Source organism: Rhinopithecus roxellana, chromosome 2 (assembly GCF_007565055.1).
Source record: "Rhinopithecus roxellana isolate Shanxi Qingling chromosome 2, ASM756505v1, whole genome shotgun sequence".
Lineage (NCBI taxonomy): Eukaryota > Metazoa > Chordata > Mammalia > Primates > Cercopithecidae > Rhinopithecus > Rhinopithecus roxellana.
In genome coordinates, this window is record NC_044550.1 from 60,409,517 (window position 1) to 60,420,688 (window position 11,172).

Genomic DNA, 11,172 nt, shown 5'->3' on the forward strand with positions numbered 1-11,172 from the left:
TTGATTTCTGCTGTGATTTTTATATTTCCTTTTTTTCTGCTTACTTTGGGTTTCATTTACTTTTCTTTTTCTAGTGTCTTAGAATGAAAACTGGAGGTCACTGACTTGAGATTTTCCTTCTTTTATAATAGCGGCCTTTGGATGCTATTTACCTCTAAATTTTACATTAGCAGTGTGGAGGCAGAATAATGCCCCTCCCCAGAGGTGTCTATACTATAATTCCCAGAAGCTGTGAATATATTACCTTACATGTCAAAAGGGATTTTGCAGAAATGATTAAGTTGAGGATTTTGAAATGAGGAGAGTATTCTGGATTCTCTAGGTGATGCCAATTTAATCTCAAAAGTTCTCAGTGGGAGGCAGAAGGGTCAGAGTAAGAGGAGACATGATGAAGGAAGCAGAGGTTGGAGTGGTGCAACTGCTGGTTTTCAAGATGGAAGAGAGACCCAAGATGAGACATGTGGGCAGCCTGTATAAGCTGGAAAAGACAAGGAAATGATTCTCACCTGGTGCCCCTGGAAGGGACACAGCCCACTTGACACTTTGATTTTAACCCAGCGAGACTTCTAATCTCTAGAAATGTATGACAATAAATTCATGTAGTTTTAAGCCACTATATTTGTGATAATTTGTTAGAGCAGCAATAGGAAACTCATATATGTGGCATCCCCCAAGTTTTGGTATGTTGTGTGTTTATCTTCAGTCAGTTCAAAACACTTTGAAATTTCCCATTTGATTTCATCTGAACCCATTGATTATTTAGTAGTGGGTAGTTAGAGGGATTCTGTAGATTTTCCAGATATCTTTCTGTTACTGATTTCTTATCCAATTCCATTGTGGTCAGAGCACATATTTTGTATGACTTGAATCCTTTCAAACTTATTGGGACTCGTTTTATGACCCAGAACATAATTTGTTTTGGTAAAACATCAAGTATACTTGAAAGGAATGTGTGTTCTTTTGTTGTTAGGTGGAATATTCCATGCACGTCAAGTTGGCTGAATTGTGTTGCTCAAATCTATATTCTTACTTATTTTCTGTCTACTGGTATCATTTATTGAGAGAGGGGTGTTAAAATCTCTGATTATAGTTTTAGATTTGCACAGTTATATTTACAACTATTTTGTGTTTTCTGATTAAACGACCTCTTTATCAATATGAAATTACCTTCTTTATTCCTGGTAATTGTCTTTTCTCTGAAATCGACCCTGTTTGATACTAATGTAGCAATGTTAACTTTCTTCTGAGCTTACTTTTTTATCTAATCAGATAACCTCTCAATTGGGATATTTAGACCATTTGCTTTAATGTGACTGTTGATATTGTTAGGTTTAAATGTCATCTTGGGAGCCGCTGCCGTCTCCATGACCCGTGAGCACCGAGCCCTCTTCTCCTTGCCCTTTTCTTTCCGTTCACCCTAAACACCACCGCCGAGTCGCCTGCTTTGACCTTCGGCGGTAACCAGCGTGAGCTCGCCCGCCAGAAGAATATGAAAAAGCAGAGCGACTCGGTTAAGGGAAAGCGCCGAGATGACGGGCTTTCTGCTGCCGCCCGCAAGCAGAGGGACTCGGAGATCATGCAGCAGAAGCAGAAAAAGGCAAACGAGAAGAAGGAGGAACCCAAGTAGCTTTGTGGCTTCGTGTCCAACCCTCTTGCCCTTCGCCTGTGTGCCTGGAGCCAGTCCCACCACGCTCGCGTTTCCTCCTGTAGTGCTCACAGGTCCCAGCACCGATGGCATTCCCTTTGCCCTGAGTCTGCAGTGGGTCCCTTTTGTGCTTCCTTCCCCTCAGGTAGCCTCTCTCCCCCTGGGCCACTCCCGGGGGTGAGGGGGTTACCCCTTCCCAGTGTTTTTTATTCCTGTGGGGCTCACCCCAAAGTATTAAAAGTAGCTTTGTAATTCAAAAAAAAAAAAAAAAAAAAAAAAAAAAAAAATGTCATCTTGCTGTTTGTTTTCTATTTACCCTATTTATTCTTTGTTCCCCTTTTTCTGCCTTGTTTGGTTTTTTAAAAAATGATTCCATTTTATCTCAATTGTTGGCTTATTAACTGTAACTCTTTATGTTCAAAATTTTAGTTGTGGCTTTAGCATTTGTTGTCTATATCTTCATTCAATGTAATAGTCTACTTTTCAAGTGATACTGCAATACTTCACATAGAGTATAAGAACTTTAAAATTGTATACTTCTCTTTCTCCCTTCTCATCTTTTGTGCCTTTGTTTTCATATATTCTGCCTCTACATAGGTTATAAATCCAACAATATGTTGTTTGTATTTAGTATTGCTATTTATAGTTTATTGGTATTATTATAATAAATTATCTTTTAAAATGACTTAAATGCTAAGAAAAAATCTTGTATATTTACCCTTGTGATGAACATTTATAGTGTTCTTCAGAAACCTGTGGATGAATATTTCCATTTGCTATCATTTTCCTTCTGCCCAAAGAGCTTCCTTTAACATATAACATAAAGGAAGTATTGTACATAGAATTTACATAATATATTTCTGCTGGTTTTAATTCTTTCAGCTTTGTATCCCTGGAAAAGTTTTTATTCCATCATTGTTTCTGAAAGATACTTTCACTGGGTATAGAATTCTAGGTTGATAGGTTTTTTTTTTTCTTTCGGTACTTTAAAATTTTTGCTCTGGTGCCTTTTCACTTGCACTGTTTCTGATGATAAATCTACTGTCATCCTTATCTTTGTACATATCTTCTTTTGTTTGGGCTGCTTTTGAGATTTTGTCTTTATCACTGGTATTGAACATTTTATTATATGTGCCTTTTCTTCATGTTTATTCTTGTTGGTGTTTGTGAATCTCTTTGAATCTGAATTTATGGTTTTCATCAAATTTGAAAAAAAATTAGCTTTTATTCCTTCAAATATGTTTTCTTTTCCTTGTCCTTTCCTGGGACTCTAATTACACATTTTTATGTCACCTAAAGTTGTTTGACAGCTCACTGATTCTCTTTTCATTTTAAAAATACGTTTTTCTCCCAATGTTTCCTTTTGAGTAGTCTCTCTTGCTATGTGTTCAAGTTAACTGATCTTTTCTTCTGCTATTATGTATGTCTAATCTGCTATTATCACATTCCATGTTTTTTTCTTCTCAGAACTGTAGATTTCATCTTTGGCAGTTCACATTTGGATTTGTGAAATGAGATTTTGGTTTTGGATCTGTTTTATGGGTATGTTTTCAACTTATGGAATACAGTTATAGTAATGGTTTTAATGACCTTCTCTACTAATTCTAACATCTGTGTCAGATATGAGTGTATTGTAATTGATGGATTTCTTTTCCCTCAATGTGAGCCTCTTTTCCTGCTTTTTTGCATACCTGCTAATTTTGGTTAGGAAGACAGACATTGTGAATTTTACCTTGTTAGTTGCTAGTTATGTTCATATCTTGAGCTTTGTTCTGGATTGTGATTAAATTACTTTGAAACTGGTCCATTTTGGTCGTGCTTTTAAGATATGTTAGGTAGGACCAGAGCAGCATTTAGTCTAGGACTAAATTCCCCACTTTTGAGGCAAAGCCTTCTGAGCATTCTGCCTATTTTCCTGTGAATGTGAGGTTTCCCTGCCTAGCTAGTGAGAATAGGCACTACTGTCAGACTTAGGTAGCTTCTTTAGACCCATGCACTGTTAGTTCTCTGCAGAATACTTCCGAGGAACCCTCTGTAGATATCCAGAATTACCTATCTGTATAGCAGATGTCTGTCTCTCTCCTGTAATCTGTCCTGTGAATTCCCTGCACTTTCTGGTAATCTGTTTGTGTTCTTTTTGGACTCTCAGTTCCTCAACTCGGGGAATCTGCCAGTCCCCACCTGAGTTCCTCCTCCTGGTGCATGACCTGGAAACTCAATCATATACACACTTCATTTGTTTTATATCTCTTAGGGATCACTGTTCTTGGTTTCTTGATGTGCAGTATCTTGAAAACTGTTGTTGTATATTCTTTGTCTGTTTGCTTGGTTATTTCAACCAGGAATATAAATTTGGTCCATGTGACTCCATCTTTTCCAGAGTGAAATTTCTACTTCAAGTGTTTATGAAAAGGTTTTTGTTAGTTTTGCCATATGATTTTCTATTTGAATTTAGGCAGTAATCTAAATTGTACTTTAGATTAAGAAGGGAATGAATTACTTTATGTCAAATACATATTTATATAAAGAAATATTTTACATACAAAAGGTGTATTGTAAATAAAATAATTAACTTTTGTGTGTTTTCATAGTTTGGTTAGAAAAGTAATTATTTTGATTTATTAGCAGCTGTAAGTCTAATAATACTAGTAGCAGTAATTTTGCACTTTTAACTATATTACAGTAAAAGTTATTTTTTGAGATTAAAATATATATGTCTGGAGGTCATGCTAAATACATTTTAAACTGAATATAATTATAGTTTTTAAATACTGCAGATTATTAAAGCTAAATAAGCCTTATGCAAAGACTTAAGAAATTTTCTGAAACAAAGTAACTATCACTGAGTGTGTACTTTGTGACAGGTACTTCATAAAATTATTTTTTATTCTCATAATGTATTTATTAAATAGATATCATTATCCTTATTTTGGAGATGAGGAAACTAATATCTAATAGGGTTATATAATTTACCAAAGTTACAGAGTAAGTTAAATGATAGAGCCTGGATTTAAACAGGTCAGATAACTAAAACCCAAAGTATTTTATTATGCCATACTGGTCAAAATTCTCAACTCTATAAAGAACTTCCAATTATTAAGATTTTTAAAAATGTGTTTTAATAATGAATTTGTTGGTTAGTTTTAGCTTATTAACATACCAAGCAGGAGAGTAATATTTTATAAATTTTATCTCCTGGAATGTAATGATCATTTAATGTCACACTTCAAGTCTGATTATAAGTCACATTTTGAAACACTCTGCAGTTTTCATAGTGCTTTCGCATAGTTTTATGTATTAATTCTCATAGCCACATGGGTATGTCATTAACCTCATTTTGCTCAAACTTTACCATCTGGTCTAGGTTTCCATGATTCTTAGACGAGTGTTTTTTCTATGATTCCAAGCTAGCCTTTTTGTGTCATTAACTTATTTTATTAAAACAAACAAGCAAAACCAAAATGACACTGATATAAAACCAAATCATTTTCCCTGCTTTTATCATAATACCTTTAAAAATAAACTTTTATTTGTAATATATTCTTTTTATATTTGAGCAAATATTAAAACATTTTTTCTTACTATAGTTATGCCAGGTTTTGATTTGCTTTGCAGTCTTGCAGACAATCTCACTGAATGTGGTACTCAGAGTACTGGTGGAATAGTCACCAATTATCATTTGGTGCTAGACTGATAGGAAGCAATGAATATATATAATATATATGTATATACACACATATATTTAATATCTACATTTTATAAATTTTATTGTTCATTTATTAAGCTGTATTTAAGTAGTGCCCATTTAAAAATATCTTTGTATTGTGAAACACAAGCAAATTTTATATCCTAGTCATTATTATCTAATTAGAATCCAGAACTAAGTTGTAGGAGAATTTTTTTTTTTTTCTTTGAGATGGAGTCTCACTCTGCTGCCCAGGCTGGAGTGCAGTGGCATGATCTTGGCTCACTGCAACCTCCGACTCTCTGGTTCAAGCGATTCTCCTGCCTCAGCCTCCCGAGTAGCTGGGATTACAGGCACGTGCCACCACGCCCAGCTAATGTTTGTATTTTTAGTAGAGATGGGGTTTTGCCATGTTGGCCGGGATGATCTTGATCTTCTGATCTCGTAATCTGCCCGCCTTGGTCTCTCAAAGTGCTGGGATTACAGGCATGAGCCACTGCCCCTGGCCATAGGAGAATCCTTTAAGGTGTCTTAAAGATCATACTTCCTCAAAATAATATGCAATGTTTTTGTATGCCTATTATAATGTTATAATGTCTAACTTATTATCAGTGTTTGTTGTTATTAGACCATTATTATATCTGTTATGGGTTGAATTGTGTCCCCCCAAAAGAATACAGTATGTTGAAGTCCTAACCCCTCAGTGCCTAAGAATATGACCTTATTTGGAGATAGGGTCTTTAAAGAGGTAATCAAGTTAAAATGAGGTCATTAGAGAGAGCTGTCATCCAATATGAACGGTGTCCTTATTAGAAGGGGATATTTGGACAGACAGAAGATGGGAGTGATGCATTTACAAACCAAGGAACACCAGAGATAGGTGGCAAACACCAGAAGCTGGGAAGGGACAAGGAAGGATTCTCCCCTAAAACTGTCAGAGAGAGCATGACCCTGCCTCTCTTGATTTTGAATTTCTAGCCTCCAGAACTGTGAGCCTGTAAATTCATGTTGTTTTAAGTCACCCAGTTTTTGGTACTTTGTTATGGCTGCCCTAGGAAAGTAATGTAGTACCTGAATTAGAAATAGAACCTCTTGCTTTAAGGACTGAATACACTGAATATACTGAGACCTTAAATACCAGGACATGCTCATGATTTACTTTTTCTCTCACCCTATTCCATCCAAGTCTTCATTGTTAGAAGTAGCAGAAGGCCCTTGATCCTAGAAGCTCCTTGCTCTCAAAAACTCCTGCAATATGCACCAGCAAAGTCTGGCTTCACTTACCGATATGAAGCTTACAATACACAGGCCTCTGCTTTAGTGTAAAACAGGAGCCTTTAGATGACATTCCAAACCGCTGTCAGTCTAGACAGTAGTTGCCTCCACTTTTACTCCATGAGCCTTGTCTATAGCCAAACAGGCACTGCTGACTCTTCTCTCTATCGTTTCTTCTTCCTCCTCCTTGGCTGTCATGTGGCGCCAGACTGGCAAGAAGCAATGAAAACACGAGTGTCATGGCACTGATGGGAAGTGTGGCTGGGGCCCTCTGCTGTTACGGCTCTGCATTGTCTCCCTCAGGGGGAGCATTTGCGGTCTCAGTGTGGAGAGCAGGTGGATCCCACACTTCACATCCAGTGTCCTGGCCTCTCACTGGAGGTTCTGTGTCACAACTCCACTGGAAAGATCTGAATAGATTTGACTTTATTTATAATTTTATTCTTACCTCAAAATCATCCACCCCTGTTGAAGACATGTCAATTTCTGACAGTGACATGGTCAGTCTTCCACTAATCCAGACTCAGGCAATCTTTGTTCTCTTCCATGGTCTTCTTTGTCCCATCAATCACCAGATGAGAGAAGTGTTTCAATCCCGTAATATTTCTCATTTTGTTCCTTTCATATTCACTCACACTTGCCAGTTTCCTCATCTAGATTCTGCAGGCTACTATAATAGTCTCTTAATTTGTTTCCCTATCTCTTGTTTCTAGTGCAAGGGCTTTCCAACTCTGAAGTAGTTGATAGTCTTATCTATTCAACCATATTGTAAATTCTGTGAAGAGATGGATCTTTGCATATCTAGGAATTTATCATAATAGCATTGTCTCACTCAAAATAGCAATTAAAAACCATAAATTTTACAGACATTACCTGGAATCCTAGTTCTACCACTTATTAGCTCTGTGAGATGAGTCAAGCTACTTAACTTCTATTTGCCTCAATTCACCTATCTGTAGAATAAGGATAATCTATGCTCGTCAGGTTGTAGAGTGGGAAGTTGGTGTGAATCAAATAATAAATGTAAAGCACTTAGGACAGTGCCAAAGATATGTAGTAAGTTTTCAGTAAAATGTTCACCTCTATTTTACTGTTTTGCACTTAGACGTTCATCAAATATTTGTAAATGAATCCAACTGATACTATATTAACACAAGAACAGACATGTGCTTTTACTGCATCTGAACATATGTTGCCTATCTTAATTATGGTGATGTAGTTCTGAGCTTTTTGAGATCCTCAAGCATAAAATTAGGATAACACCTACTCACAGGGTTGTTTAAAGATGAAAATAAATAAGCTGCCATTGGTAAGGGCTGAGTCTAGTGCCTGACATATAGTAAACACTAAATAAATGGCACCCAGTAGAAATAGAAATAATGGCAGTACTATTAGTAGTAAAGCAGTGGCAATAATAGTAGTAGCAATATATTAGTAGCAATAATAGTAGTAATGGAGTGGGCAGCAGTATTTCATTTAGTTTCTTGTAACTGTGGGACATATAAGAAATTGAGAGCAGCTTGGGGAAATGTGAGGAAAAGACATCAAGATTTACTTGAGATTGGGTGAGCATTGATAGTTGAAGCCATGGAAGTGGATGAGGTGGTTTGGGGATGTAGAGGACCACAAGGGGAGAATCAAGGAATCAAGGGAAGGGAAGGACAAGGGGAAAGTTGAGTGTTTTGGGAGGTTGCGGGCTGGGTTTCAGTAAGTTCTTGTCCATCTGATTCAGAGGTAGTGGGAGGAAGCACATGAGTTCTAAGAGGGGCAGCTATGATAAGAAAGTTAAGGAAGATACCTAGTAGGCTGTGCTGTAGTGCCTGCCCAGCCTGCATCTCCAGTCATTTCTCAACCATGTTCTCATCTTTCCACCCTTCTCTGACTTTGTCTCCTTTCCTTCTTAACATTTAAAGAATTAATTTCTTTATCCATATACCCATATAAAAGATTTATCATAAATGAATAAATCTGGTCATATTCCATCTGCTTTCTTTAATGTGGTTCTCTTATTATTTTTTGTTTGCCTCCTCTTTTCCCACTGTTCCTCTCTCCTGCTTATTGGCACTGCTTCTGCCTATGTAATCATGCTATAGACCAAACACGTATTCTTTTGTACTTTGTGTTAACCCTCAGATAATCATATATGGATGTGAATGCATATACACATATTAACATACTGGGGTATAATAAAATGTTCTCATATCTGATAAGCCAAGTCCTTCCTCATCCCCTTTTCTTAAAAAATATTTTTGTGACCGGGCACGGTGGCTCATGCCTGTAATCCCAGCACTTTGGGAAGCCGAGGCGGGTGGATCACCTGACATTGGGAGTTCGAGACCAGCCTGACCAACATGGAGAAACCCCATCTCTACTAAAAATACAAAAAAATTAGCCGGGCGTAGTGGCTCATGCCTGTAATCCCACCTACTTGGGAGGCTGAGGTAGGAGAATCACTTGAACCTGCGAGACAGAGGTTGTGGTGAGCTGAGATCGCGCCATTGCACTTCAGCCTGGGCAACAAAAGCAAAACTCTGTCTTTTTTATATATATATATATATTATATTTATTATATTATATTATATTTATTATATTATATATATATATATATATATATATTTTGCTATTGTTTGGCATTTGTTCTTTCACATGAGCCTTAAGATTATCTTATCCAAAGGAGGAAGTTCTAATTGGATTTGTTTTGAGTATATAATTAACTTGGTAGAATTGACATTTTTATTATAATGTCTTTCCATCTAAGAAAATGGTTTGGTTTTCCATTTTTATATATCTTGTTTTATTGTTCTTCAATACATTTTTAAAATATGTGCCGTGGATCATATCACAGAATTGTCAACTTCCACACTTTGCTTAGAAAGGATGGTATGAAGTTGGAAACAATTGCAGTTTTTTATGATAAAGACTGGAGTGTGTGTGCGTGTGTGTGTTTGTGTGTGTGTGTGTAGATGCAGCATTTAAGAACAAAACCATATTATTCATTGACCTGGAATTTCAGTAGGAGACACTTGGGAAGAGTCACAAATTACATCTGCTGAGGATCACCAACCTCATACGATAGCTGTTCAGCCACTGTACCAAAGGAGACAATCCCCTGAAAGTAGGGGGCTTGGGTATGAGGAACTGTCCATCAGAAAGCATTCCAGTATGAGAAATAATATATTGTGTATAGGTGAAAAACAGGGAAAACTATGGTTCAGAGTAGCCAGGAGGAAAACCAGAGGAAAAGTGACTACATTATACCAAATGATACATTTGATGAATAACAATTATCCAAAACGCTGTATTTTACATATTCAATTTCTATATTTAATATTACACCTCTTAAAATCACATGATGACTTATCGGTGTGTGATAAGGACTAAATTCAGATGATGCCTGGGAGCCAAAGAGAAAGAAATCATACTGAGAGGAATGGATGTATTTAGTATAGAAATTCAGATAATGTTTTTCTAAACGCGGAAACGGCGTCTGACTCCTTGTAATGAGAATCCTAGCTGGATAGAGCAGGGATTCGAGGGAAAGAAGTCAGAGGAATAGGACTGCATGAGCTGTGAGGCCTGACAAGGGCTATGCATGATTGTTTCCTGCCCAAATTGAGGCAGGAGAAGAGTCTGGAGGCTGGGAACCTAAGGCTGTTTCACGCCGACTGCCTATAACTAATTGAAAGGAAAATCCTAACTTTCCAAGCCTAAGTAACAAAAGGACCAGAGGCTACTCCCTTTGTAAACTCCCCACCTTTTCTGCACTGGCAGATGGGAAATTGGCTGTCCACAGCAAATCAGACTGATTGCTGGTGGAGTCTTTGTTTGCAACTTTGTAACTTCACTCCAGCCTCTGAATGGTTGCTGTCCACAACCAATCAGACTGATTGCCAGCTGAGTCTTCATTTGCATAGAAGTATAACTTTGTAACTTCACCCTAGCGTCTGATTGGTTGCTTTGTGCAACTTCACTTCGGCCTGTGGTTGGCTGTTTTCTGCAACCAATCAGGCTGACTGCCGGCTACCACTTCATTTACATGAGGTGAGCATGAAGTGGCCAATGGGAAATTTCTAGGGGGTATTTGAACCCAAGACGATTCTGTATCTGGGCCCTTGAGCTGTTGTTCAGGTTGGCTCACACACTGTGGAGTGTACTTTCGTTTTCAGTAAATCCCTGTGTTCCTTCTTTTGTTGCTTCATTCTTTGTTTGCTTTGCTGGGAGTTTTGTTCAGTTCTTTATTCAAAACGCCAAGAACCTGGACAACTTGCAGTCACGACCCTCTATCAGTGACAGAATTCCTGTGGTCCCTGGTGACTTCAGACTGATTCCAGGGCTTACTGTGTTGGTGGTCAGATTGATTTCCCACTCTCCTCTTACTCCTTGCAGTAAAAGGAAGATGGTTACGAACTCAAGCTGGCAGGACTTAGCCTCAGTTTTCAAATACCCCTTGTGATGTACCAGTACTTTATAGAAAGAAACTATTTTTAATTGTTGAAGCCATAAATTATCCCTTAAATGTATATGTGTGTTCACTGTTATTTTCCTTGAAAAGCATTCTTCTAAATCT

The 11,172-nt window shown here is 37.4% G+C and overlaps 1 pseudogene across 1 annotated transcript; it reads left to right on the plus strand.

Annotated features, from left to right (window-relative positions):
* The first annotated feature begins 1,429 nt into the window (after positions 1-1,429).
* Positions 1,430-1,932, plus strand: LOC104657122 (annotated as a pseudogene). Its single transcript, XR_747234.2, has one exon. The product of XR_747234.2 is annotated as a small EDRK-rich factor 2 pseudogene (transcript).
* The last annotated feature ends 9,240 nt before the right edge of the window (positions 1,933-11,172 follow it).